We start from the raw sequence: 25038 nt of genomic DNA, 5'->3' as shown, positions 1-25038 counted from the left end.
GTGAATATTTTCTGTTTCGCTAATTTCTATTCTTGTCTTTCTTATGTCCTTCCTTCTATATTCTTCAGGTTTAATTTTCATTATTTTTCCTCTAACTTCTTGAGAGGGATGAGTTTAAAGCTATAAAATTCCTTCTAATCCAGCTTTATCTACACCTCAGAAGTTCTTATATATAGTATTTTTCATTATCATGCAGTTAATATTTTTGTTGTGTACTGTGATTTGTTCTTTGACCCATGGTTTATACAGAAGTATGCTGCTTGATTTCTAAATGTTTGGGGCAAATGATGTGTTTCCAGTCACTTTTATCTAATTGATTAATATAATTACACTCTGGTCAGAGAGCATAAAATGGTGTGATTTTAATCCTGTAAATTTGTTGAGACTAGCTGTATGGTCTGGTCAGCTCTTATAATTCTCCATGTGTGTTTGAAAAGAATATGTATTCTGCAGTTATTAGGTTTAGTGTTCTATATATGTGCATCAGTGAAATTTGTTGTTATTCAAATCTTATATATTCTTACTATTTTTCTGTTTGTTATAGCAAGTACCACAAGAGAAAGTAAACAAGATACCTTGATTGTAAAATTATCTTTGTCCTCAGAGTTCTGCAATTTTTTTTGGCTTTATGTATTTTGAGCCATTTTATCATGTGCATATATAATTTTTAAATCCTTTTATCTTTCTGATAAATGAAAATCTTTATTCTTTTGAAGTAACACCTTTTATCTCTAGAAATACCATCTCAAGATAGGATAAGCAACATGAAGGGTAGAATAAGACCTAACATGCTTTTAATGAGAGCCCCAGAAGGTGTGAAGAAGTAATTTGGAACAGAGGCACTCTTAGCCATCACTTCTTCAAATGTCCTAGCTTATGATGATATGTTCTATCATTTTATCTCTTCTGCTGCATTCTGGATAATTTCCTCAGATCTATCTTTCAGTTCTCTTCTCAGCTGTATATAATCTTCTACTAAATATGTTCACTGAGTTCTTAATTTGGGTTATTATTGTATTTTTCAGTTTTAGGAGTTCTGTTTAGTTCTTTTTCAAATCTGTTATAATGCTTTTTATAGATTTCTGTTCCTCCAGATATTTTTGCTTATTAAAAAACCTCTTTAGGGCAGCCCGGGTGGCTCAGAGGTTTAGCGCTGCATTCAGCCCAGGGTGTGATCCTGGAGACCTGGGATCGAGTCCCACATCAGGCTCCCTGCATGGAGCCTGCCTCTCCCTCTGCTTGTGTCTGTGCCTCTCTCTCTGTGTGTCTCTCATGGATAAATAAATAAAATCTTTTTTAAAAATTTAAAATTAAAATTAAAAATCTCTTTAAATATAGTCAGCAAAGCTGTCTTAATATCTGTGTAATAATTGCAGTATCTGAAGTTTTTGTGGGAACTTGTGTTATCTGTTGTTTCTGTTGGTTGTTATTCAGGGTATCTCGTTATTTTTTATTATCTTTGTCTGCTGGTCATTATATTTGGAAAAAAATTATTTTAAAAATTAACTTGAATCCTAGGATAATGGCACCATCCACTAGAAAGGATTTTCCTTTGTTTCTGCAAGGCACCCCAAGACACTACTAGTATGGAACCATTCTCGACTAAATTAAAAGTTTGCAGTTCCATGAACAACCTAGGTGACACAAATTTGAACTGCTCCAAGGCAGGTTTACTTCCAGGTTACTCTCTCTGAAGGTGTAACTCTTTAGGGTCTTAGCTTAAAGAAGGGGATGGTTTATTAGATTTCTTACCTAGGTTTAATGTTAGGTTTTGATTCCTGTCTCCCTTGCCCTATAAGGCTACCAAACACTCAGTTTTATTTCACAAGTATTTCTTCCAGACTAGCAAATTCCTTCAGAGAAAAAGAGGCTTTGAGTGGTCATCTTGCCTTCTGAGTTCTTAGATAATAGCACAGTATTATCTTACTATTTTGTTACCTCTTTGATATACTTAAGAAATATAAAAAGAATATTTCTCTCAATTTTCCTAGTCCTCCTCAATGGTCCTAATTATCAACCATCTAACATAAGCATGATAGTAAGCCAACAGATGACTTTTAAACAGGGGAGGGAGGGAATCAAGTTGGTCACGTTCTGTCAGATTGTTTATAAGCAAAAGGGATAACATTTATTTATTTATTTATTTATTTATTTATTTATTTATTTATGATTTTATTTATTTATTTGAGAGAGAGAGAGAGTGAGCAAGAGAGAGCATGAGCAGGAGGAGGGGCAGAGGGAGAAGCAGACTCCCTGCTGAGCAGGGAGCCGGATGTGGGGCTTGATCCCAGGACTCTGAGATCATGTGACCTGAGCTGAAGGCAGATGCTTAACCAGCTAAGCCATCTGGGCACCTTAGGATAACATACTTAAAACATTAACCAAAAAGAACAATTTGAATTATGTGAATTTATTATTTGCATAATGTTTGCTTCACATAGATGTATGTTCTCTCTCTCCTGACTAGGCAGTAAGCACTAAAGATTTTTGTTTTTGAGATTATTATTTTTAAGTAATTTCTTAACCCAATGTGGAGCTCAAAATTACAGCCTCAAGATCAAGAGTTGCATGTTCTACTGATTGCACCAGCCAGTCCCCCCTAAGATATAGGGGTGCTTCTTCTGTTTGTTTTTAGAGAGAGGGAATAAGGGAGGGGAGAGGGATAGAAGGGAAGACAAAAAATCTTAAGCAGGCTCCATGCCCAGCACAGAGCCCCATGCAGGGCACAATCTCACAACCCTGAGCTCATGACTTGAGCTGAAATAAAGAGTTAGACACTTTCCTGACTGAGCTACCCAGGTAATCTGAGATCTTTCTTGTTTTTTAATGAGTATCCCCTTTTCTCTAGGACCTAGGACAAAAATGATAAAATTCCAGTCTTCTTGTCTTCTTTATTACCAACCTGGGACCTGAAGGCATCTGAGAACTAGATTTTTAGGAATTCATCTCTTCCCTCACCTCCCACCTACTTGTGGTAGGGCATTAGCTGCATACTGACAACCATGAAAATTACTGTTTTTTTAATGAAAACTGTATCAACTTTGAGGATTTAATCAGAGTGCAAGTATTTACAAGTAGATAAATACAAATATAGAGTTTGATACTGTTCAATTATGTCCAACTTAGAAGTCAGATTTTCCACTGTTTCTCCTCCCTCTGCCTGTGTCTCTCATGAATAAATAAATAAAATCTTAAAAAAAATCATTAGGAGCAGCCTGGGTGGCTCAGTGGTTTAGCACCGCCTTCAGCCCCGGGCCTGATCCTGGAGACCTGGGATTGGGTCCCACGTCAGGCTCCCGGCTTGGAGCCTGCCTCTCCCTCTGCCTGTGTCTCTGCCTCTCTCTCTCTCTGTGTCTCTCATGAATAAATAAATTAAATCTTTAAAAAAATATTTTAAAAAATCTTTAAAGTCAGACTTTCCTTATATACTCATCATTGACAGATATATGTATTGGGGAATATTTTAAATATATGCATCAAGAGTCATTGTATTTTATACAACTTTGATCCATTAATTGCATGTTCCTGAACTTGTCTTAAAAATATTCATGGGTGTTCACAAAGATTTAGCTACCTGGATGATAATTATAATAGGGAAAATAAAAAAACTTAAAATCCTATCAGAAGGGGATTAGTAATATGTACCTTCATATAATAGAATACTCTATTTAATGATACAAAATGTTCACAACACGATAAAAATAATTTATGAAAGAAGACATATGGTATGATCAATAATATGTATGTACTCATAAAATCTAGAAGTACCTGAAAATGTTAATAGCAGTACTTTGGGGTGATAGGAGAACAGTGGTTTTTCCTTGGCTTTGCTCATTAAAAAAACTGATTATAAAATAGAGTTCCTTTCCCTATAGATAAATATAATTGGCCTCCGTAGACCAGCCATTTCTAGGTTCAATCCATCTATCACCGATTAGTAGAGAAGTCTGTATTTTCCTAATTCCATGCTCTCTCCACACTTGGTTTATACACAGCTTTTCTCAGCTTTTTGGCCACCCAGAATAGAGTATTATTCATCTATCAGCAGTGGGTAGATGACTCATAATATGTATTTCTTGAACTGAACTGATTGCTTATAGTTAGAAACTTACCCACATAAATTGGTAACATAATGTGGTATACTGGGGTCCCTGGGTGGCAGAGCTGGTTGAGCAACTGACTCTTGGTTTTCACTTATGTCATGATCTCCAGGTCTTGAGATCAAGCCCCAAGGCAGGCTTCCAAGCTCAGAGAGAAGTCTGCTAAAGTTTCTCTCTCCTTCTCCCTCTGCCTCTCCCCATGCTCTCTCTCTCTCAAATAAATAAGCACATCTTTAAAAAATGTTGTATACTTACAATATGATTGTTTTCTACCAAATAATCTCCATTTTAAGCTATCCTTATGACATTATATTATCTCTCACATGCAAACTAAATAAAAATATTTTGAGACAATATTCAAAAGGAAAGTCATTATTATAACAACTTCATGCATTTTCCCTGTTAGATATATCTATTGTATATTTAGTAGTTCTGTGTAGTGCTGGTCAATGAGGCCTAATTGCCTCTGCTGCTTAATTGTCTCTGTGTTATGGAGAAAATCAAAACTGCCCCCAAATCTTTATAGAAAAAATGAATGCCTGGAATGAACTGGAATTTCCAGGAAAAACATACAAGCTCAATTCAAGACCCCATGGGATTACTACACTAATGTCATTTTTAATATGCCTTATTCTTCCCCTTTGGCTGGTACAACCTGTCATCTCTTTCCTCACTGACTAATGCTTCCCCTTAGAGAGCAGACTGTCTCTGTGAATGACTTGCTCAGGGGGCATGTGCAGGACAAGCCCAGAGCCTTACTCCATGGGAACATAAGAGAAGAAGCTAAAGAATGGGATGAGAGCAGCAGCTGAATGGAACAGGTCATGCTGCTTCTCGAAGCTGAAGAGGCCAATCCTGTAAAAGAGATGATGAGGGCACCTAATCAGGTTTGACCCCAGGGGCGGTATATGTGCAGAGAGGGCTGGGAAATGCAGCTATGCACATAAGAAGGACAGTGAGATTGCAGGGCTGCGTTCCAGACACACTTATTCACTCATCTGCTTGATTCAATTTTATTTGTACAAAAGGTCTGTTGAGGTAATGGGCAGACTAAGCCTTTAGCAATCATAGGCTCTGCAAATAGAACCTCAGTGGAAGACTAAATCAGCTGATGTCCCCTTTAGTGCTATTTCCATTTGCAGAACTGGAAGTGGTAATAGGGGGGAATGAATCACTCTTACTATATTTAAATGCCTTCTTTACAAAAATAGCAGTCAGTATAATAAAACAGGCCCAGTAATACCTAGTAACAAACAATAAAAATGCTTTCCTGTAAAGAGAATGAGCATTATATTATGGTCGTGGTTACATAACAAGCATGATAAATCAAGGCACCAACTATGGCCATCTTCCTTTTCTTTATCACCAAATGAAAAACTAAGCCTTTGTTCATCTGGAAACTCTGCATATTATCATTATTACCCAAAATAACTTCATTTAAAGATTTTATTTATTTATTTGATAGAATGAGCAAACACACAAGTAAAAGAGAGAGGGAGAGAGAGAGGGAGAGAGAGAGAGAAAGCAGGGGCGGAGGGGCAGGGGAGAGGGAGAAGGGGCTTGATCCCAGGACGTTGGGATCACAATCTGAATCAAAGGAAGGTGCTTAACCCAATGAGCCACCCATATGCCCCTCCCAAATAGTTTCTAAATATACAAATACTTCTTTTTTTTTTTTTTAATTTTTTATTTATTTATGATAGTCACAGAGAGAGAGAGAGAGAGGCAGAGACACAGGCAGAGGGAGAAGCAGGCTCCATGCACTGGGAGCCCGATGTGGGATTCGATCCTGGGTCTCCAGAATCGCGCCCTGGGCCAAAGGCAGGCGCCAAACCGCTGCGCCACCCAGGGATCCCCTAAATATACAAATACTTCTCAACAATTATGTATTACTTACTAGTTTCATTATCTAATATATTCATTTATTTAAAAAGGACCACCTCAAAAGAATCAAGATTATTTTTCTATGCATTATGGGAGAAGTAAATGGTCAGAAAGTCAGTGTAGGGATCCCTGGGTGGCGCAGCGGTTTAGCGCCTGCCTTTGGCCCAGGGCGCGATCCTGGAGACCCAGGATCAAATCCCACGTCAGGCTCCCGGTGCATGGAGCCTGCTTCTCCCTCTGCCTGTGTCTCTGCCTCTCTCTCTCTCACTGTGTGCCTATCATAAATAAATAAAAATTAAAAAAAAAAAAAAAAAAAAGTCAGTGTAAGAGGTTTGTGCTGGTTCAGATTTTACTAAAATATATTTAAATCACAAATCAGGAAGACTTGATATAATCCCCGTTCTCCCCCAAAAAATGTGTATTATTGTTATTATGTCTTTAATGCATAGATTTATAATTGAGAGATGACTAGGGAATAAGCCTAGAGATTTTATTTTATTTATTTATTAAAGATTTATTTATTTATTTATTCAGAGAGAGAGAGAGGCAGAGACACAAGCAGAGGAAGAAGCAGGCTCCATGCAGGAAGCCCGACACGGGACTTGATCCCATGTCTCCAGGATCACAGCCCGGGCTGCAGGCGGTGCTAAACCACTGCGCCACCAGGGCTGCCCAAGCCTAGAGATTTTAAACTACCTGAAGATTTTGCCAGAAATCCAACAAATTCAACAATATATATATACTGGAATATCTCTATTTCCTTGTTATATTGAGAAAAAAAATCTAACATTTGAAAATCAGTCATTGCAAATCAAAGTATTAACAGAATAAAGAAGATCACTTGATCATCCCTATAGACAAGGAAAAAATATTTGACAAAATTCAATACTTAATCATAGCTACTCTCAGCAAACTAGGAATAGGGAAAAAACCTTCCTCAGCATGAAAAAGGACATGAAACAAAAACCATGAAACAAAAAACAAATGCTTCCCCTTCAAAACTGAGAATGAGGGCAGCCTGGGTGGCTCAGCGGTTTAGCGCCGCCTTCAGCCCAGGGCCTGATCCTGGAGACCCAGGATCGAGTCCCAAGTCAGGCTCCCTGCGTGGAGCCTGCTTCTCCCTCTGCCTGTGTCTCTGCCTCTCTCTCTCTCTCTGTGTCTCTCATGAATAAATAAAAATCTTTTAAAAAAAAAAAACTGAGAATAAATAAATAAAACTTAAACATTTTTTTAAAAACTGGGAATGACAATTCAATATTATAGTGGAGGTTCTTGATAAGGCAGGGGGGAAAGCATAATGATTGGAAAGGATGAAAGTAACCTGTCCTTTTTGCAGATGACATAATTGTGTTTATAGAACATCCAAAGGAATTTACCAAAAAACCACTAGAACTAAAGTGAATTTATCAAAGTCACAAGATACAATAACAGACAGATCCTTCCTCTTAACTATTATAAGACGACTTTGTAATCAAGGTGTTACTATATACATACACACAAACACTAACATTATTTCTATACTATTGAATTACCACTAGCTTCACCCTAAATTTTGGCGAAGAGGAAGAAAGAAAACAAGATGTGAATCCTGAATCTTCATTGTATATGTACAAAGCATGAAGGTTGATTGCCTAATAAAGTTACATATTTAAACTTTTAATGGTAAACACATTTCACACTGGCTAAAACTTCACTAATAGAATCCAGATATGTGTACCCTACCGAGGCCCTACCCAGATGAATGGCAAATGCTCTAGTTCCATACAACTCATCTCTAATAGTAGAAAGAGTAGTGAGAGTGCTGATATGCATTAGAACCGTCATCCTTGTATATGAAGGAGAGGATATTTATTGGCAGATTTAAAAACAGAATTAAAAAAAACTGTTGTGGACTTTAAAACTTAGGTCCTAATATCCAAGTAACCACATGCCAAAGTAAAGGCTAGTGACATTTATGTCGTTATTGAAGAAACTTGGGGTTATCATCAGGGACTCTATGTATGGATTTTTAGGTAGTTATAATCAAGGTTTTACCAGAAGCAACATGAATAATAGGATAACTAGCAATTGCTAAATTAACAAGTATTTATTGAGCCTACTATTGAATACCACAATCTTGAAATACAGCCAATCCACTAACACTAGACAGAGCATAGGCAGAAAAAAATAGCAGGAACTTGAGGTAGCTTCATTGTGATGAGCTAAATCAAGGACGATACAGCTAGCAAAGGAGATAAAATCATGACTTTGATGTGGAATCTTATACTGCATGGCACAGCTGGAAAGCAACCACAGAAAAACCATTCCATGGTAGCTATCTCAAATGTGAAAGTTCTTTATGAAGGTCATAAGTTTAAAAGACAAAGTTGTAGACAAAGACTTTGCTAATCATAGTAACTATGACTTAAAACTGAGATGTCTGCCTTTGAACAACATGGAGTGTGGTATTGAGGGTATATCAGTCTTTTTTAGTTAAATGGGCCTGTATAGATAATAATGTACTGTTCTCACTGTGTTATTATTTTGATCCACTGCCTGTAGGTTATGAACTTGGAATGGTTTTTGCTAATGAAAGACACTGATTATCTCTCCAACCCTGTCTTGTAATACCGCTTGTGGTCCAGAGTACATGATTCAAAATGAATGGCCCCAGGTTGTGTTTATGGTCTATTGACAACTGAATTATGGTGCTACTAAAGGTAATGCGGTATGGTATCATGAACTTGAACAAGTCATGTGGTATCTCTGGATCTCAGCTCTTTCACTGACTACCTAGTATGTAATACCTAAAAGCAAAATTCATAGGGTTATTATAAATATTAAATGGATGCCTGGCACATATAAGATGCTAAAAATGTACACATGCATACTTGCACATATATTCTGTCTCTCTCTCACACACAAGGTTACTACTTGAGGTTGATTTATTGCCCCCATAACCTAGCCCAAGGATAGATTGTTGTAATTGGCTTCACTTGTTTTTGGAGTGGCCAGCAAGGACATGAACAAAAATATCAATTCTGGGGTCAGACAGTCAGTAGTTGGTGGAGGGTTCCACAGTTCAAACACTGTTGGCATTTTCTTCAATCCTCTCATTACAGTTTTGATCTTTATCTCAGTGGTTGTGAGTGTTTCACTCTTGTTTGAATATTGGGATGAGGCATAAACTAAACATTAACAAAGAAGGAATTTAAATAGATAGTAAGGCAGTTAAAAAGCTTAGAGCCAAGACTCAGTAACTGGATATGGCCTTGTACAACCATGGAACCTCAGTAAATCACCATCTGGATAGCTTTAGCCCTATTTTGAAATTCCTTTTTGACTCCCTGCCATTCTAACAACAATGAATTAGTCTTTAAACCTCTTAAACCCTATTTTGATTTATCTAGATGTATGACTATTACTTTAAATGCAGATCTAATTTTTAACTATTCAAAAGCCATATCTGAAGTGACCCAAGTTTCTTTTTTTTCATCTTTTTTTTTTTAAGATTGTATTTATTTATTCATGAGAGAGACAGAGAGAGAGAGAGAGAGGCAGAGACACAGGCAGAGGGAGAAGTAGGCTCCATACAGGGAGCCCGATGTGGGACTCGATCCCAGGATTCCAGGATCACACCCTGAGCTGAAGGCAGATGCTTAACTGCTGAGCCACCCAGGCATCCCCCAAATTTCTTTAAAGAAAGGAACCTACTATCAACATGTAAAGTCCCTAGAAAATATGTTAGAGACTTTCACTTAAAAAATAGGAGATGGCACCTGGGTGGCTCAGTTCCTTAAGTGTCTGACTTGATTTTGGCTCAGGTCATGCATGATCTCAGGTTCAGGAGATTGAACCCCATGTGGGGCATGGAGTCTGCTTAAGATTCTGTCTCTTCCTCTGCTCCTCCTCACTTCCTCCCCCATTTGCATGCTCCCTCTCTTATAAACAAAAATTAGAGAAACAGGGATCACATTTACCTTCCTGCCTGAAACAACAAAACACTGGGGAAAATATATTAAGCAACGTTTTTCAGACATTGGTTGATAGACAATGCAGGCCAATGATTTCTGAAAAAAAGAGAAAACAAAATGAGCCCTATGATTGTATTAGCTTACTGCCTGAAGGCAGTTTCCAGGATGTAGTATAAAGATGGTGAGCCCAAACAGAGTTCATTGAGTTAAGGAGACTGAGACTAGAGCTGGGGGGCGGGGGGGGGGGGGGGGAGTGAGGAGGGGGATGCAAGTGACTAGAATTTGTGGCATAGAAATCCAGATAGTATGGTGTGGCACAGAGAGGAGGGGAAGGAGGGTACACACTCCACAGTTCCATCTATAGACAAGCCTCTCTGGAGTCTTTGGCTGAGCACAGATTTGTACATGTATGAGAGGAAACTACACAAGACTATTGTAAAAGAGTAAGCAGAACAATTCCCAGAGTTCACACAGGACTGGAAATAGTTTGTGTTCACATCAATCAGAGTAGAATGACCTTGTAATATACAAGAAATTAGATAGAATCCTCAAAGGGTATTGCTATAGTAGTAGGAGCTAAATTAGTTCTAGAATAAAGGCTGCTCTAGACCCCCATAACAAAGCATAAAAGCAGTTCCTGAGAGGATCAAACTGATTACAGGCAATTTAAGTACATTCCATAACAAAATATAGCAACCAAGAATATAAAACACACAATATCCCACTATTCAATTAGAAATTTCCAGGCATGTAAAGAAACTTGTTAATTAAGAGAAAATAATATAAATAAAAACATGCCTAGAAATAACAGGAATGAAAGAACTAGCAGAGAAGAATATTAAAATATCTTTAACAAATACATTCCACATGTTCAAGAGAAAAATGAAGAGAAGATTTTGAGAAAAAAGATGTTAAACATTTAGAGACTAAAATATAATACCTGAATTTAAAATATGCTAAATTAGATTTAAAAATAGATTGGGGGAAAAAAAACAAAAAAAATAAAAAAATAAAATAAATAAAATAAAATAGATTGGGAACTTCAAAAGAAAAGATCAGTGAGCTTGAAGACACAGCCTTAGAAACTATGCAAAATGAAGCAGAGGAACAAAAGACAAAATAAAAATGAACAGACCATCAGTGAATGGTGGGACAATATCGAGCAATCTAACATTCATGAATTTGGAGTTCTAGAAGGAAAAGAGATCTAAGGAAGAAGGGGACAGGAAAAAATATTTGAAGAAATAAGGGCTAAACATTTTCCAAACTTGATAAAAACTATAAACCCACAGATCCAATGAGTGCAAATACAAACAGGACAAATGATAAGAAAATGGTTCCAAAAAATATCACAATCAAATTGCTTAAGTGATAAAAAGAGAATATTAAAAGTAGCCAGAGGGAAAAAGACATATTACTGAGGACCAAAGATAAGAATTACAGCAAATTTTTTATCATAAATGATTCAAACCAGTGGCCAATGGATAGTTATCTTTAGAGTATTAGAAAAAAAAGGCCTGTCAACCTAGAATTCTTTACTCAGTAAAAAGATCTCTCAAAGTGAAGATAAAATAAAACTCTTCAAAGAGAAAAACACATAAATAATTAGTTCTAGCATCCCTGTACTACCAAAAATGTAAAGGAAGTTCTTTGGGCTAAAAGATATTGATAAAAGATGGAAACACAAAGGAATAAAAAGAATCTCCAAAAGTGGATAAACACAAAAGTCATGTTTTCTCAATATGTTTAAAAGATAACTATCTAAATTAAAAACAATAACATTAAATAAAATATATGATGACAGCACAAAGGACGGGGAGAAATAGAAGTATATGCTTTTAAAGTTCTTACTGTACATGAAGTGATACAATATTATTTGAAGATAAATGAGGATAAATTAAAGATGTATATTATAACCATGAAAGCAATTATAAAAAAGAATAAAATGGGGGCACCTGGGTGGCTCAAGTCAGTTAAGCATCTGCCTTCAGTTCAGGTAATGTTCCCAGAGTTCTGAGATCATGCCCCACATTGGGCTCTCTGCTCCATGGGGAGTCTGCTTCTCCCTCTGTGCCTCCCCATTTGTGCTCTCTCTCTTAAATAAATAAAATTGTTGTTGTTGTTTTTTTAAAAGGATGGAACAAAGATATAGGCAATAAGCCAATAATGAAGATAAAGTTATAAATAAAAAAACTTGAATAATCCAAAATTGGACAAAGAAAATAAAAGGAAAAAAAAACAAGACAAATAGAAAACAAACAGAAAGATGGGCTATTTATATCCAACCATATCGATAATTATAATAAATGCTAGTTGTGAACATCTCAATTAAAAAGCAGAAACTTTCATATTGGATTAAAAAGCAAGACTCAACTAAATGCATTCTATAAGAAAACACACTTTAAAAATAAAGATACATATAGGTTAAAAGTAAAAGGATGGAAAAGATATACCATGCAAATAATAACCATAAGAAAGCTATACTGACCACATCAACATTGGGTAAAGTAGACTTCAGAACAAGGAATATTACCAGGAAAAAAGAAGATCATTTCATAGTAATAAAGGAGTCAAGAGGATATACAATCATAAATGTGTATGCACTCATCATCAGAGTTTTTTTTTTTTTTAAGATTTTATTTATTTATTTATGGTAGACATAGAGAGAGAGAGAGAGAGAGAGAGGCAGAGACACAGGAGGAGGGAGAAGCAGGCTCCATGCCAGAAGCCCGAACTGGGACTTGATCCCGGGACTCCAGGATCGCGCCCTGGGCCAAAGGCAGGCGCTAAACCACTGAGCCACCCAGGGATTCCCAGCATCAGAGTTTTAAAACACAAAAAGCAAAATGGATAGAACCAAAAAGAGGAAAAGATAAATTTACAATTACAGTTATAAGTTTCCATTCTTTTCTCTTAGTAACTGATAAAACAAGTAGATAGAAAAATTAATAAAGATGTAAAAGACTGATCCCTAGGTGGCGCAGCGGTTTGGCGCCTGCCTTTGGCCCAGGGCGCGATCCTGGAGACCTGGGATCGAATCCCGCATCGGGCTCCCGGTGCATGGAGCCTGCTTCTCCCTCTGCCTGTGTCTCTGCGCCTCTCTCTCTCTCTGTGACTATCATAAATAAATAAAAAATTAAAAAAAAAAAAAGATGTAAAAGACTTGAACAACAATACTAATCTGATATTATATATCTATATCACTCTACCCAATAACAACAGAATATATATTTTGCATCATTAAAAAGTCTTAATAAATTTTTTAAAAATATTTTATTTCTTTATTCAGGAGAGACACAGAGAGAGAGGTAGAGACACAGACAGAGGGGAAGCAGGCTCCATGTGGGGAGCCTGATGTGAGACTCAATCCCAGGTCTCCAGGATCAGGCCCTGGGCTGAAGGCGGTGCTAAACCACTGAGCCACCCGGGCTGCTCCAAGTCTTAATAAATTTAAAAGAATTAAAATCATGCAAACTAAAAAAATAATAAAATAAATAAAAATAAATAAAATCATGCAAACTATATTTTCTGAGCATAACAAAATTATACTTGAATCTATAACATAAAGCTATTGGGAAAATCCTAAATATGTGGAAAGAAAACAGCATACTTCAAAATAGCTTATGGGTCAAAGAAGAAATCACAAGGGAAAGTAAAAGATATTTTGAACTGAATGAAAATAAAAATGTTACATTATCAATATTTATGGGATATAGCTAAAGCCATACTTAGAGGAAATTTTATAGCATTAAAACCATCTGTATTAGAAAAAAAAGGATCTCAAATCATTAATCTCAGCTTCTACCTTAAGAAGCTAGAAAAAAAAGAGCAAATAAAATGTAACATAAGGAAGGAAATAATAAAGATGAGAATGGAAATCAATGAAATAGAATGCAAAAAAAGTATAGAGAAAACTTGAAATGAAAAGGTGGTTCTGTGAAAAAAAGTCAATAAAATTGGTGAAAATCTATTCAGATTGGTCAGAGGGGAAAAAAGAGAAGACACAAATTATCAATAATAAGAATGAAAGATCCTACAGACATTGAAAGGATCCTACAGTCAATAAATAACTTAGATGAAATAGACAAATCCTTGGAAAGACACAAGCTTTTGGAGCTCACTCAAGATATCGCTTGGATAGTCCTTTATCTATTAAAGAACATGAACTCTTGCTATAAAACCTTTCCATAGAGAAAATGCCAGGCCCAGTGATTTTACTGGTGATTTCTACTAAAGATTCAAAAAAGAAATAAAACCAATGTTCTATAAACTCTTCCAGAAAATAGAAAAAGGAAATTCTTACCTAATTACTGATACCAAAACCACACAAGGCAATTATAAAAAGAAAAAACAAAACAGAGAAAAGACATTAAAAATAAAGAACAAATGGAAGAAGACAAATTCAGTGAACACAGCAGAAAAAACGAAGAGAGAAAGTGGCCAGAGGACTGACACTAACAGTGTCACTGTGTCCTTTGTTGAATGCCACCCAAGTGCAAACCCCCATATGGGATAGTGTTTCATAGCATGAACACTTGGAACCAGACCGCCTGGGTTCAGGTCCTAGCCCCACTACTTACTAGTTACATAATTTTGGCCAGGTTAACTAACTTCTCTGTATTTCAATGTCCTCATTTTAGAGTGGACATAGTAATAGAACTCCCCATGTGTGGCTGTTATGAAAATTGAATGAATAAATACATTTCAAAGGCTCATATAGTACCTAGCACATAGTGAGTAATACACAAGTGTTTGTCAAAATCACTATTATTCATGCTATATTAGTTGGTTGCCACCTTTATTAAGTCATGATATATGTCCTCAAAATTAATGAAGCAGTACAAGAAGTGACCATTCTCACTGTATTAGTTCCCTCTGGCTGGAATAAAAAATCACCACAAACTTCCTGGTTTAAAACAGAAATTTATACTTTCATAGTCCTGGAGATTAGGATTTCAACACCAGTCTCATTGAGCTGAAATCAAAGGGATGGCAAAGCTGCATTCTTCCTGGAGATTTTTGAGAATCCACTCCTGGACTCCTGAGTTCTGGTGGCTGCCAACATTCCTTGGCTTGTGGTTGCACCCCTCTAATCGCTGCCTCTGGGTTTACATTGCCTCCTCCTCTCTGTGTGTCAAATCACCCTCTGCCTCTTAGAATGACATTTGTGGTTGGATTTAGGGTCAACCCAGATACTCAGGACAATCTCCACGTTAAGATCCTTAACTTAATCACATCTATAAAGATCCCTTTTCTTTTATAAGGTAACATTTACAGGTTCCAGGGATTAGGACCTAATTATCTTTGGATAGCCATGATTCAACCTATTATACTCATCCCTGGGGTAGACTGATCTTGTGTGGAAATTATAACATATAAAACATTTTTTAAAAATTTTATTTAAATCCAAAAAAAAAAAAAAAATTTTATTTAAATCCAATTAATTAACATAAAATGTATTATTGGTTTTAAAGGTAGAGGTCAGTGATTCAACAGTCTTATATAATACCCAGTGCTCATTACATATATGCCCTCCTTAATGTTCATCACCTAATTACCCCATTCCCTACCCCTTTCCCCTCCAGCAACCTTCAGTTTGTTTCCTATGATTAATAGTCTCTTATGGTTTGTCTCCCTAATTTTGTCTTGTTTTATTTTTTCCTCCCACCCCCTATGATCCTATTTGTTTCTTAAATTCCACATGAGTGAGATCATATAATTATACTTCTCTAACTTATTTCACTTAGTATAATACCCTCTAGTTCCATCCATGCTATTGGAAATGGCAAGATTTCTTTTTTTTTTTTTTTTTTTTTTTGATGGCTGAGTAGTATTGTATTGTATATATACCACATCTTCTTTATCCATTCATCTGCCAATGGACATCTGGGTTCTTTCCACAGTTAGGCTATTGTGGACATTGTTGCTATAAACACTGGGATGCAGGTGCCCCTTCAGATCACTAGATTTGTATTTTGGGGTAAATAACCAGTAGTGCAATTGCTGGGTTGTAGGGTAGCTCTATTTTCAACTTTTTGAGGAATCTCCATATTGTTTTCCAGAGGGGTTGCATCAGTTTGCATTCCCACCAATAGTGCAAGAGGGTTCCCATATCTCCATATCCTCACCAACATCTGAAATTTCCTGACTTGTTCATTCTAGCCATTCTGACTGGTGTGAGGCGGTAGGTATCTCATTGTGGTTTTGATTTGTATTTCCCTGAGACCAAGTGATGTTGAGCATTTTTTCATATGTCTGTTGGCCATTTGTATGTCTTCTTTGGAGAAATGTCTGTTCACGTCTTCTGCCCATTTCTTAGTATATGTGCTGCCGAAGTGAGCATGTTCTGCCCATTTCTTGATTGGATTATTTGTTCTTTGGGTGTTGTTTGATAAGTTCTTTATATATTTTGGATACTAGCCCTTTATCAGATTGTCAGTTGTCTTTTGGTTTTGTCAACTGTTTCCTTTGCTGAGCAAAAGCTTTTTATTTTGATGAAGCCCCAATAGTTCATTTTTGCCTTTCTTTCCCTTGCCTTTAGAGATATGTCTAGTAGAAAGTTGCTGCAGCCGCAAAGAGGTTGCTGCCTATGTTCTCCTCTAGATTTTGATGGCTTCCTGTCTCACATTTAGGTCTTTCATCCATTTTGAGTCTATTGTTGTGTATAGTGTACTGAAAGGTCCAGTTTCATTCTTCTGCATAAGGCTGTCCAATTTTCCCAACACCATTTGTTGAAGAGACTGACTTTTTTCCATTGGATATTCTTTCCTACTTTGCCAAAGATTAGTTGACCATAGAGTTGAGGGCCCATTTCTGGGTTCTCTCTTCTGCTCCAAATCTATGTGTCTGTTTTTGTGCCAGTATCATACTGTCTTCATAATTACAGCTTTGTAATAGAGGTTGAAGTTCAGAATTATGATGCCACCAGCTTTGGTTTTCTTTTTCAATATTCCTTTGGCTATTTGGGGTCTTTTCTGGTTATATACAAATTTTAGGATTATTTGTTCCAGCTCTGTGAAAAAAGTTGATGGTATTTTGATAGAGATTGCATTGGACATATAGATTGATCTAGGTAGCAAAGACATTTTAATAGTATTTGTTCTTTCAATCTATGAGCATGGACTATTTTTCCATCACTTTGTGTCTTCCTCAATGTCTTTCATGAGTGTTCTATAGTTTTTTGGGTACAGATCCTTTACCTCTTTGGTTAGGTTTATTCCTAGGTATCTTCTGGGTTTGGGTGCAATTGTTTATGAGTCTGACTCTTTAATTTCTCTCTTCTGTCTCATTGTTAGTGTATAGAAATGCAACTGATTTCTGTGCATTGATTTTATATCCTGCCACTTTGCTGAATTGCTGTATGTGTTCTAGCAATTTTAGGGTGGAGTCTTTTGGGTTTTCCACATAGAGTATCATGTTATCTGCAAAGAGCGAAAGTTTGACTTCTTTACCATTTCAGAAAGCTTTTATTTCTTTTTGTTGTCTGTTTGCTGAGGCTAGGACATCTAGTACTATGTTGAACAGCAGCAATAATAGTGGACATCCCTGCTGTGTTCCTGACCTTAGGGGAAAAGCACTGTTTTCCCCCATTAAGAAGGATATATGCTGTGAGCTTTTCATATATGGCTTTTATGATATTGAGGTATGTTCCCTCTATCCCTACACATGAAGAGTTTTAATCAAGAAAGGATGCTATACTTTGTCAAATGGTTTTTCAGTATCTATTGAGGATCATACAACTTATGCCCTTTTTTTTTTATTATTATTAACGTAGTGTATCACATTGATTGATTTGTAGATATTGAACCAGCCTTGCAGCCCAGGCATAAATCCCACTTGGTTGTGGTGAATAATCCTTTTAATGTATTGTTGGGTCCCACTGGCTAGTATTTTGGTGAGAATTTTTGCATCCATGTTCATCAGGGATATTGGTCTGTAATTCTCCTTTTTGGTGTGGTCTTTTTCTGGTTTGGGGGACCAAGGTAATTTTGGTCTCATAGAAAGTGTTTGGAAGTTTTCCTTCCATTTCTATTTCCTGAAACAGCTTCAGAAAAATAGGTATTAATTCTTCTTTAAATGTTTGGTAGAATTGCCCTGGGAAGCCATCTGGCCCTGGGCTCTTGTTTGTTGGGAGATTTTTGAGTTCTGTTTCAATTTCCTTGCTGGTTATGGGTCTGTTTGGGTTTTCTAGTTCTTTCTGTTTCAGTTTTGGTAGTTTATACATCTCTAGGAATGCATTCATTTCTCCCAGTTTGCCTAATTTGTTGGTATATCGTTGCTCATAATGTTCTTATAATTGTTATTTCTTTGGTGTTGGTTGTGATCTCTTTTTCGTTTATGCTTTTGAGTCTTTTTTCTTTCGATGCATTGTGGTCTAAAAATATACAGGGAATGACCCCAATTTTTTGGTACCAGTTAAGACCTAATTTGTGACACAGTATGTGATCTCTTCTGGAGAATGTTTCATGTGTACTTGAGAAGAATGTGTATTCTCTTGCTTTAGGATGGAATGTTCTGAATATAAGCCCTAATTTCCTCCTTGATCTTCCTCCTTGATAACCTATCCCATTGCAGTGAGTGGGTTGTTAAAGTCCCCTACTATTATATTATTATCAAGGTGTTTCTTTAATTCTGTTATTAATTGGCTTATATGATTGGCTGCTCCCATGTCAGGGGCATAAATATTTACAATAGTTAGATCTTCTTATTGGATAGCCCCTTTAATTATGATATAGCTTCCTTCCTCATCTCATATTACAGTCTTTGGTTTAAAATTTAATTTGTCTGATATAAGGATTGGCACCCCAGCTTTCTTTTTTTTAATTTTTATTTATTTATGATAGTCACACAGAGAGAGAGAGAGAGAGAGAGAGAGAGAGAGAGGCAGAGACACAGGCAGAGGGAGAAGCAGGCTCCATGCACCGGGAGCCCGACGTGGGACTCGATCCTGGGTCTCCAGGATCGCGCCCTGGGCCAAAGGCAGGTGCCAAACCGCTGCGCCACCCAGGGATCCCCCCAGCTTTCTTTTGATGTCCATTAGCATGATAAGTGGTTTTCTACCCCCTCACTTTATTTTTTTTTATATTTTAATTTTCATTTATTTATTTTTTTTACCCCCTCACTTTAAATCTGGAGGTGTCTTTGGGTCAAAATGAATCTCTTGCAGACAGCATATTGGTGGGTCTTACTTTTTAAAGCCAATTTTATACCCTGTGCCTTTGATTGGGTGAAAGACATTTACATTCAGAGTAACTATTGAAGGATATGAATTTAGTGCCATTGTATTATCTGTAAAGTCACTGTTTCTTTATATTGTCTCTGTTCCTATCTGGTCTATGTTACTTTTGGGCTCTCTCCTTGCTTAAAGGATCCCTTTTAATAGTTTTTTGTAGGGCTGGTTTAGTGATCACAAATTCTTTTTGTTTCTGTTTGTTCTAGAAGCTTTTTATCTCTCCTTCTATTTTGAATGGCATCCTAGCTGGATAAATTATTCTTTGTTGCATATTTTTCTTGTTTAGCATCCTGAATATATCAGGCCAGTCTTTTCTGGCCTGCCAGGTCTCTGTGGACAGGTCTGCTGCCACTCTACTGTTTCTACCCTTGTAAGTTATGAACCTCCTGACCTGAGCTGCTTTCAGAATTTTCTTTGTCCCCGAGATTTGCAAGCTTCACTATTATATGTCAAGGTGTTGACCTATTTTTATTGATTTTGGGGGGAGGTTCTCTGTGCCTCCTGGACTTGGATGCCTGTTTCTTTTCCCAGATTAGGGAAGTTTTCCACCATAACTTGCTTCAATATATCTTCTGCCCCTCTCTTTCCTCTTATTCTGGGATCCCAATTATTCTAATATTGTTTCGCTTTATGCTATCACTTATCTCTTAAACTCTGCGCTTGTGATCCAGTAGTTTATCTCTTTTTCTCAGCTTCTTTTTTCTCCATCATTTTGTCTTCTTGATATGTCACTAATTCTTCTGCTTCATTTATCCTAGCAGTTAGAGCCTCCATTTTTTATTGCATCTCATGAATATCCTCTTTATTTTGACTTGATTAGATTTTAGTTCTTTTATTTCTCCAGTAAGGGATTCTCTAGTGTCTTCTATGCTTTTTTCAAGCCCAACTAGTATCTTTATAATTGTTACTCTGAAGTCTAGTTCTGACATGTTACTTATATCCATACTAATTAGGTTCCTGGCAGTCAGTAGTGCCTTTTGTTCTTTTTTGAGGTGAGTTTTTCCATCTGGTCATTCTGTCTAGAAAAGGATAGATGAACAAGAGAACAAAATACCAAAATGGCAACAATGACCCCAGAGAAATATATAGTAAACAAATCAGAAAAGACCCAAAACTGAAAGAGAGAGAGAGAGAGAGAATATATCAGACATTCAAACAGAATAGAGCAATACACTGGATCTTGTGTGTATTTTGGTCTGTTTATTAGAAAACTAGATCCCAAAATTGTGATGAAAGAAAAACATATATATGTACAAAAAAATTAAAAACAATGAAAGGATAGAATGTAACTGTAAAAAATGAAAATTAAAAAAGATTTTAAAAATTGAATTGAGGGGGCAGCCCCGGTGGCGCAGCAGTTAAGTGCCGCCTGCAGCCCAGGGTGTGATCCTGGAGACCTGGGATCGAGTCCCACGTCAGGTTTCTTACATGGAGCCTGCTTGTGTCTCTGCCTCTCTCTCTCTCTCTCTCTGAATAAATAAATAAATCTTAAAAAAAAATCGAATTGAGGGCAGCCTGGGTGGCTCAGCAGTTTAGTGCTGCCTTCAGCCCAGGGTGTGGTCCTGGAGACCTGAGATTGAGTCCCACATCAGGCTCCCTGCATGGAATGGAGCCTGCTTCTCCCTCTGCCTGTGTCTCTGCCTCTCTCTCTTTCTCTGTCTCTCTCATGAATAAATAAAAAAAATCTTTAAAAAATAAAAATCGAATTGATAAAATAAGAAATTGGTTGAAAAAGGAAAGAAAAAAATTAAAATTGAAAGACTAGGGCAGGGATCCCTGGGTGGCTCAGCGGTTTGGCGCCTGCCTTTGGCCCAGGGCGTGATCCTGGAGACCCGCGATCGAATCCCACGTCGGGCTCCCGGTGCATGGAGCCTGCTTCTCCCTCTGTCTATGTCTCTGCCTCTCTCTCTCTCTCTCTCTGTGACTATCATAAAAAAAAAAAAAAAAAGAAAGACTAGGGCAGCCCTGGTAGCTCAGTGGTTTAGTGCCGCCTTCAGTCCAGGATGTGATCCTGGAGACCCGGGGTCGAGTCCCATGTCAGGCTCCCTGCATGGAGCCTGCTTCTCCCTCTGCCTCTTTCTCTCTCTCTCTCATGAATAAATAAATAAAATATTTAAAAATAAAATAAAATAAAATTGAAAGACTAAAGAATCACTGGGGAAAACCCATGAATTCTATATGCTATAGTCCCCTAGTGCTGGAGTTTTGCAGTTCTCAATGATTGGTAAACTTGGTCTTGTCTGGATGTTCTTGCTCATCTTCTGGGGGAGGGGCCTGTTGCACTGATTCTCAAGAGTCTTTTGCCCCAAGCAGAGCTGTAATGCCCTTGCCAGGGGCAGGCTAAGTAATATTCCCTGTAGGCTTTCCATGCAACTTTAGAGAATGAGAGTGAAAATGGCGGCTTCCCAATCTCCAGCCCTCGAGTGGAGAGCTTGGGGCCCCTCCTCAGTGTGCCCTCAGGGAAAAGTAGTCAATCTGTCCTGTCTCCCTGGCCACTGTCTACACTCTATGCTCCCCAAGCTTGTGACTGAGGGTTTCTATGTCAGGCACAGGACCCCTTTTCGAGTCCCCAAACCCTGCCAACTCCTGCGGCTTGCATTCACCACTCCTCCCAGTGGAAAAAGGGGATCTCGCCGGTTCTGCTGCTTGCTGGGCCCTTGTTCGGAGAGCAGTCCTGCTGACTGTGCAGCAGTTAGAGGTTTCTGGCAACCCTGAGCTGAGACCCCACTCCTGGCTCGCTGATTGGAGCCGGTTTCCCCACTCTGATGCTTGGGAACTCTGCTGCACACAGCACCCTCCCCCTCGGTCTGTGACCCCGGGGATCCTGAGTCCACACTGTCCCACCTACGATTCTGCTCCCACTTCACTGCCTGAGCACCTTTCAGGCAGGGACTGTTCCTCCCCGGAGCAGACTTCTAAAAGTTCTGATTTTGTGCTCCACTGCTATATCATTTTCCAGTAGTGGTTGATGGAGGCCTCCTTGCAGTTTATCTTCCCATATATCGCCTAGGATTCACTTCTCTGCATCTTCTACCTTGCAGAAAAGTAGTCACTTTTCTCCTTGTAGAGTTGCAGCTATACTTTTCTGAGAGTTCCAGTTGAGTCCACAGGTATTCAAAATGATTTAATAGCTATCTAGCTGATAGTAGGTCTCCTACTTCTCCACTATTTTGGACTCCGTAACATTTTTTAAAAGGCCATTTAGCTCTCTCTACAACAAACCTGTTAGAATATGCCAACGCACAAGCTTTTCACCTGCAGGTAGGTCCCCAAACTGTGAGCATTGCATCCATAATGAATTGCAACATCTCTAAGGGCTAACATACAAACGCAAATCCTCAAAATTTTAAGACAAACATCACAAACTTTGGGGGAGCAATACTACTAGAAACTTACTGTGCCTTCTTACGATCCAAATAAAAATAGCTTATTAAAATAGCTGGTAAGGGATCCCTGGGTGGTGCAGCGGTTTGGCACCTGCCTTTGGCCCAAGGCGCGATCCTGGAGACCTGGGGTCGAATCCCACATCGGGCTCCCGGTGCATGGAGCCTGCTTCTCCCTCTGCCTATGTCTCTGCCTCTCTCTCTCTCTCTCTCTCTCTCTCTCTCTGTGACTATCATAAATAAAAATAAATAAAATAAAATAAAATAAAATAAAAAATAAAATAAAATAAAATAAAATAAAATAAAATAAAATAGCTGGTAAGAACCAAGAACTAGATTTGACAATGGCAGTTGTCACTAAAGATTGAAAACAACGGGCTCACTCTTGATAACCACAGGTACCTCCACTCAGACCCTGCATCTTTATTTTACCCTGTACTCCACAGTAGTGAAGAAATTCACTTCTAGAATCAGGCCTGAGTTTGAAAGCTGACACTATATGTATTAGTGATGTGACCTGGACAAATCATTTCACCCCTTTGAGCCTGTCTCTTCATCTGTAAAATAGAAGTAATAAGTTTGTACCCTGCAGAGTTGCTGTGAGGTTTAAGTAAGAATTCATATAAAGTTCTAGCATGACAATTAGTCTATATAATAGCTGCTCCATAAATCATAATCACAACTTATTATGATGTACTAAACACTATTTCTAATAAAACACTATCTGCTCTCCTATCATAGTAGAAATACCCTCTCGTCTTCAATTTCCTTATTTTCAGAGTGGGGGAAGTTTTTCCTTTGGGGCCGGTGATCTCATGGTTGAAAGGTATTAACACCACATAGAAAAAGCCCAGAAAATAATGCAGTCTGAAATTCTGGTAACTGTATCCTTGGGATAAGAAAAAAGAAGAATGAAGAGAGTAAAGACTCTGTAAACCAGTAAAGGACAGGAAGTAGAGCCCAAAGCGTTTACCATATGACTAAGAGCACTAAGGTAGAATGCCTGATGTCTGGGGAAACGAGACAAAATGAAGAATTTAAATAGCAAAAGTCTAAAAGGGGGGATGTAATAGATTCCCTCTCCACAGAAATTCATTAAATGATGAGAACTCTGCACTTAGGAAAAAGGAAGGTTGAGAGAAGTGAGTTATGATGAGGACAGTGACATCATAATGAGCACAGACAAGGCCAACACAAACCAGCTCATCTTCAAGCACGAAACACCAGACCTGGGACTGAGGTAAAGTGGAAGGTGGACAGGAGAGCTGAAAAACTCAAGCAAGCTTTTATTTAGGACAAACAAGACCCTGCCAGCAAGTCCGAGGCACAGGTAGTGTGTTGTTTGTTTTGGGATTTCCAGTGGTTAGCTCTGTACCTGGCACGGCGATGATCAGTCTGGACTGAAAGAAGAAGTGCACAGACTTCAGTAGTAAAAATACTTGGCAGGAGATAAGAAGTCACACTAGTGGTGCCCTTCTGACCATGACTGTGTGTCCAGTCTTAATCTGGTCCAAACAACTCTGTACTGCAGCTCTGACCCCATCACTGCTCCAGTACTTTGACAGTTCTCCAGGGCCTCCAACAATGGGTCTGGATTCCTTAGCTTGGGCAGCCAAGCCTTTTGTGTTTGCTCCTGGCCTACTTTTTAGTCTTGTTTTCTGCCACTACCCTCCTCGTATGCTATGCTCCGGTCATGTCAGATGATTTGCAACTCCCCATGTATACTTGCTCTGCCACACACAGACACCCCACCTTGGCACATGCTGCTCCTTCTGTCTGAGCCACACTATGTGCCTGAGAACTCTCTATCCTTCTGTAATTATCTCAAATGTCACTTTCTTTAGACAGGTGACTTTTCTAAGCAGAACTAAGTGATCCCTCCCCTAAGCTTTCAATTTTTTTTAAAAGAATTTATTTATTTATTCATAGAGACACAGAGAGAGAGAGGCAGAGACACAGGCAGAGGGAGAAGCAGGCTCCATGCAGGGAGCCCGACGTGGGACTCGATCCCGGGTCTCCAGGATCAGGCCCTGGGCTGCAGGTGGCGCTAAACCACTGCGCCACCAGCGGCCACCAGGGCTGCCCTTCCCTAAGCTTTCAAAACACCTTGTCCACACACCTATTAATTGCAGTGAGTATAATACTATAATTCATGTTTTCATGTCATTTTTCTTTTATAAACTTCTGGGGTGCCAGGATTGGCTTCTAGTCATCTTTGCATCCCTAGCTACTAGCAAGGGGACACAGAACTTTTAAAAATGTTGAATAAATGAAGAGATTTTAAAGACCCAAAATAGAAGTAGAGCTTAAATCCTTGAGTGAACAAGACACAGGACACTAAGACAGTTAGGGATGGGAGGGTCCATCCCTTTATTTTTTTTGGGGGGGGGGGTCCATCCCTTTAATCAGAAGATCCCATCATGAATGGCAACTATAAGATTCCCTCCAACTATCTCCTGTTATCATTATCAGAGACAGAATTTGGG

The 25038-nt window shown here is 38.1% G+C and overlaps 1 protein-coding gene and 1 long non-coding RNA gene across 10 annotated transcripts in view; one reads left to right on the top strand and one right to left on the bottom strand.

The window, feature by feature from the left end:
• PHC2 (polyhomeotic homolog 2) overlaps positions 1-25038 on the bottom strand; it is a 123182-nt gene that overhangs the window by 88675 nt on the left and 9469 nt on the right. The gene's annotated exons all lie outside the window — the stretch shown is intronic.
• LOC102155488 overlaps positions 23355-25038 on the top strand; it is a 36246-nt gene continuing 34562 nt past the window's right edge. For 2 of the 5 annotated variants that reach the window (XR_005355871.1, XR_005355870.1), the window contains exons 1-2: positions 23359-23882; positions 24482-24683. This is a non-coding gene — a long non-coding RNA (uncharacterized LOC102155488). Of the gene's footprint in view, positions 23883-24481; positions 24684-25038 lie in introns of all 5 variants that reach the window. The other 3 variants (XR_005355869.1, XR_005355867.1, XR_005355868.1) reach the window with 3 other exon arrangements.

This window comes from Canis lupus, chromosome 2 (assembly GCF_011100685.1).
Source record: "Canis lupus familiaris isolate Mischka breed German Shepherd chromosome 2, alternate assembly UU_Cfam_GSD_1.0, whole genome shotgun sequence".
NCBI classification, from domain to species: Eukaryota; Metazoa; Chordata; class Mammalia; order Carnivora; family Canidae; genus Canis; species Canis lupus.
This window is presented reverse-complemented; position numbering and strand designations above follow the sequence as displayed.